Consider the following 5,169-nt stretch of genomic DNA (forward strand, 5'->3'; position numbering starts at 1 on the left):
ATATGAACAGAGGTGGGAGGAGGAGGAAGAGAGCATTTCTTAAAGGAAAATAAAGATTTCAGGTCAAGAAAAACAGAGATTAATTAATTTGCAGAGAAAATCAACTAGTGACTTCCCATTTTCTTATAAAATCAAAATCCCATTTATTTTGTCTGTATGGTGTAAAATAAACATGTTGTTAGAATGATTTTTCTCTGAAATAATCTAATTTTTGATAATATTTGGTCAAAATTGACTAGATATTTCATACTATAAGAGCCTAGCATCTGCTATAATCTCATCCTACAGGCTGTCATAATGCTGAACTCCAGTGGCCACTTTTAATAAAATAATAAATTATTTTCAACTGAAGTACTTCTTCTCCTCAAGCTCTTTGACTTTTGACATCAATACTCTAGAATATGCAATAACATATGCAATTATCTTTGATAATTATAAAAAGAAGGGGGAGAGCATCCTTGAAAATTAGTGACTTTATGGAATCAAAGAGCTAGTTCAAGGTTGCAAAGAAAACACTTATACACTGTTGATGGGAGTGTAAATTAGTTTAACCATTGTGGAAATCAGTACAGCGATTCCTCAAAGAGCTAAAAACAGAATCACCATTCAACCCAGCAATCCCATTATTGGGTATATACTCAGAGGAATATAAATCATTTTACCACACACACACAATCTTGTGAATGTTCATTGTAACACTATTCACAATAGCAAAAAGTGGAATCAATCTAAATGGCCATCAATGACAGAGTTCATGATACAGATACACCATGGAATACTATGCAGTCATAAAAAGAATGATATCATGTCTTTTGCAGGAACATGGATGGAGCCACAGGCTATTATCCTCAGCAAACTAACAGAGGAACAGAAAACCAAATACCACACATTATCTCTTATAAGTGGGAGCTAAATGAAGAGAACTCATGAATACAATGAAGGGAATAACACACTGGGATCTACTTTAGGGTGGAGGGTGCGAGGAGGAAGTGGAGCAGAAAAGATAACTATTGGTTACTGGGCTTAACTTCTTAGTGATGAAATAATCTGTACAACAGACCCCCATGACACAAGGTTACCTATATAACAAATATTCACATGTACCCCTGAACCAAAAATAAAAGTTGTTTTTTAGAAAGGGGGAAAAAACCTCTATGAAATTGGTCTGGGCAATGATTTTTTGGATGTGTCTCTGAAAGCACAGGCAACAAAAGTAAAAATAGACAAATGGGATTACATCAAACTAAAAAGCTTCTGCACAGAAGAAAACAATGAACAGGATAAAGAGACAATGTACTGAATGAGAGAATATATTTGCAAACTACACATTTGATAAAGGGCTAATAACATTTGAAATACATAAGAAACTCAATAGTAATAAAGCAATCTGATTAAAAATGGGAAAAGAACCTGAATAGACATTTCTCAAAATAAGACAAATTCTCAACAGATATATCAGCAAATTCTTAACATGGCTAATCATCAGGAAAAAATAAATCAAAACCATAATGAAAATTCCATGCCTATTAAAATGACTATTATATAAAAGATGAAAGATAACACGTGTTGGTGAGAACATGAGGAAAAAGGAATCATGGCACATTGTTGGTAGAAATGTAAATTAGTACAGCCATTATAGAAAAGAGAATGAAAGTTCCTTAAAAAATTAGTAATAGAACTACTATATGATCCAGCAACCCCATTACTGTGTATATATCAAAAAGAAATCAGAATTGCAAAGAGGTAACTGCACTCCCATGATCAATGCAGCATTATTCACAGTAGCCAAGATATGGAATCAACCTAAGTATTTATCAACAGATACATGTACATGGTTCTGGGTTGGGATCTAGGAGTGCAGCAGCCATGAACAACCATCTTTTGCTCAACAACAGTGCCAAGATGTCCATCCTTGGGCCAGGTACCTGGAAGTCTCCTCCAGACCTGGTGACCGAGTCTGTAAATGTGGTGATTAACATTGGGTACTGCCAAATAGATTGTGCTCAAGTGTACCAGAATGAGAATGAGTCAGGGGTGGTCATTTAGGAGAAGCTCAGGGAGCAGGCAGTAAAGTGCAAGTAGCTCTTCATCATCAGCAAGCTGTGGTGCACATATCTTAAGAAGGGTCTGCTGGAAAAAAACTGCCAGAAGATGCTCAGTTACTTGAATCTGGACTACCTAGGCATCTACCTTATTCACTGGACAACTGGCTTTAAGCCAGGGAAGAAATTTTTCCCACTGGATGATTCAGCCACCGTATATCCCAATGACACCAGCATTGTGGACAAATGAGCAGCCATGAAAGAGCTGGTGGATGAAGGGTTGGTGAAAGCTATTGGCATCTCCAACTTCAAGTATTCTCATGTCAGGAGGATCTTAAACAAACGTGGCTTAAAGTATCAGCCAATGGTTAAACAGATTGAGTTCTACACATACCTAACTCAAAAGAAGTTAATCCAGTACTGCCAGTCCAAAGGCATCATGATGACTGCCTATAGCCCCCTTGACTCTCCGGACAGGCCCTGGGCAAAGCTCAAGGACTCTTCTGTCCTGGAAGATGCCAGGAGCAAGGTGATCACAGTCAAGCATAATAAAACTACAGCTCAGGTTCTGATTTGATTTCCCATTCAGAGAAACTTGGTGGTGAATCCCAAGTCTGTGACACAAAAATGCATTGCAGAGAACTATAAGGTCTTTTACTTTGAACTGAGCAGCAAGGATATGACCACCTTACCTAGCTACAACAGAAATTGTGCCTTGGTAAGCTGTGCCTCGCACAAGGATTACTCCTTCTAGGAAGAATTTTGAAGCTGTGGATGCCTGCTTATCTCCAAGTGACCTACATCTGTTTTTCCTGCCTCATTTTATTCTTGCCAATGTAATATGGCCTGTGACACTCAGTGGTGAGAAGCAATCTATAGATTGACCAGCGAGGGCTTGCCTGGCTTGATGTTGGGTCTGAAGAGCAATACCCATAGATTAGAAGTTTCTTCCAGTTTTCTTTGCCCCATTTTGCCCAGCTGGGGAAAGTACAACCTGAATATCCTTTTATGACTAAGGAGAAAAACAATCTACAAGGTCAAAATAGTGCAATTAACAGTTCAGATTTGACTGCTTGGAATTGTAATCCTTTCAGCAAGACTTCTTTTTGCCTCAAATAAAAAGCGTTTTTGTGAGCTTGGAAAAAAACCCAAACAGATAAATGGATGAAAGAAAATGTGATAAATATATGTAATGGAACAGTATTCAGCCATAAAAACAGAAATCATGTCATTTGGGATGACATTAATGAATCTCAAGGACATTATATTAAGTGCAATAAGCCAGGCACAGAGAGACTTTATGATCTTGCTGATATGTGGAATCTAAAAATGTCAGACTCATAGAATGAGAGAGTAAAATGGTGGTTACCAGAGACTAAGATGTAGGGGGATTGAAGAGATGTCAGTTGAAAAATACAAAATTTCAGTTAGACGGGAGGAAGAAGTTAATGTGCAAGACGTCGGTTGCACATCATGTTGACTATAGTTAATGACAACATATTATATACTTGACAATTGCTAAGAGAATATATTTTAAATGTTCTAACAACAAAAAAAAAATGAGGTAATGTGTATGTTAATTAGCTTGATTTAATTATTCTGCAATGTATATGTTTTCTACCATAAATATACCATAAATAGATACAAGAAAAGCAATTTAAAAAAGAGAATTAAAGAGATAGTTAATTAAAATTCTACATGTGTTCCTAAATTCTAAAAAGCAAGAAACTAAATCTTAACTAGGAATATAAATAAATTTATATAATATCTACACATGAACATACAGAGTGGAAAAATAGACATTGGAGACTACAAAAGGTAAAAATGTGGGTTGGGGATGAAGGTTGAAGAATTACCTATTTGGTACAATTTTCATTATTCAGGTGATGCGTAGACTAAAAGGCCATAGTTCACCATTACACAATATATACATGTAAAAAATCTGTACTTATAGCCCCTAAATATATAAAAAATAAACAAAACAAAAAAATACCAAAAATAATTTCCATAATATGATAAAATATTCTCCAGTCAATACGTAAGTTTATGTCTGATCATAAAAAATTAGAGATATTTTAATAAAATCTGTTTCTACTACCATGATTTCAATATTTTTTCTAGATATTCTACCTAATGTGACAAAAGGAGAATAAAGTATGTATATTAGAAAGGAGGACACAAAATTATCACTATTTACAATCATTAGATTGTTTCTTAGTAAAATTCAGAGAATCATCTAAAAAAATCATTGGGGAAAATTAAAATTCAATAACATTTCCAGTTGTAAAATACAAGGCAAAATTTCAGTTTTATTGTATACCTACAATAAGGAATTAGCACTTATAATGGGGAAAATCCTATTTATAAGAGCAATGTATGTATCAAGAAATGTGTAGAGACCTTTATGGGAAAACTATTAGGCCTTATGGATGTACATGAAAAAATGATTGGCTGGGCGCGGTGGTTCACGCCTGTAATTCCAGCACTTTGGGAGTCCAAGGTGGGCAGATCACATGAGGCCAGGAGTTCAAGACCAGCCTGACCAACATGGAGAAACCCTCTCTCTACAAAAAATACAAAAATTAGCTGGTTGTGGTGGTACACATCTGTAATCCTAGCTACTTGGGAGGCTGAGGCATGAGAATCGCTTGAACCTGGGAGTCAGAGGTCGTAGTGAGCTGAGATCATGCCACGGCACTCCAGCCTCGGTGACAGAGTAGGACTCTGTCTCAAAAAAGAAAAGTGATTAAGTGGAGATTCCTATTTCTGGATTGGAAGACTATATTGTACTGATGCCTATTCTCTCCCAGAGAATATATATGCATACATGTAATACAATTCCAATAAAATTCCAGAGCTACAATGGTATGTATAATATGTTGCTAGTGCTAGAATAAACAGCTATATAAATGGTACAGAAAAGAAAACCCCTTCATTTACTTTAAACATTTAATATTTAATATATGATAAAAATTTATTTGGCTTATTTGCACATTCCTGTTTGTTTTATTTATGGATAGTTGTAGATAAAGATGTAGATGTAGTTACAGTTTTATCCTTTCTAATTCACTTTATTTCATGCATGTCTCTTTTACAAATTCCTTCATTGAGTTTATGGTTTTGATGT

The 5,169-nt window shown here is 35.5% G+C and overlaps 1 pseudogene; it reads left to right on the forward strand.

Annotated features, from left to right (window-relative positions):
- The first annotated feature begins 1,866 nt into the window (after window positions 1-1,866).
- On the forward strand, window positions 1,867-2,808 carry LOC129025257 (aldo-keto reductase family 1 member B1-like; annotated as a pseudogene).
- The last annotated feature ends 2,361 nt before the right edge of the window (window positions 2,809-5,169 follow it).

This window comes from Pongo pygmaeus, chromosome X, assembly GCF_028885625.2.
Source record: "Pongo pygmaeus isolate AG05252 chromosome X, NHGRI_mPonPyg2-v2.0_pri, whole genome shotgun sequence".
Lineage (NCBI taxonomy): Eukaryota > Metazoa > Chordata > Mammalia > Primates > Hominidae > Pongo > Pongo pygmaeus.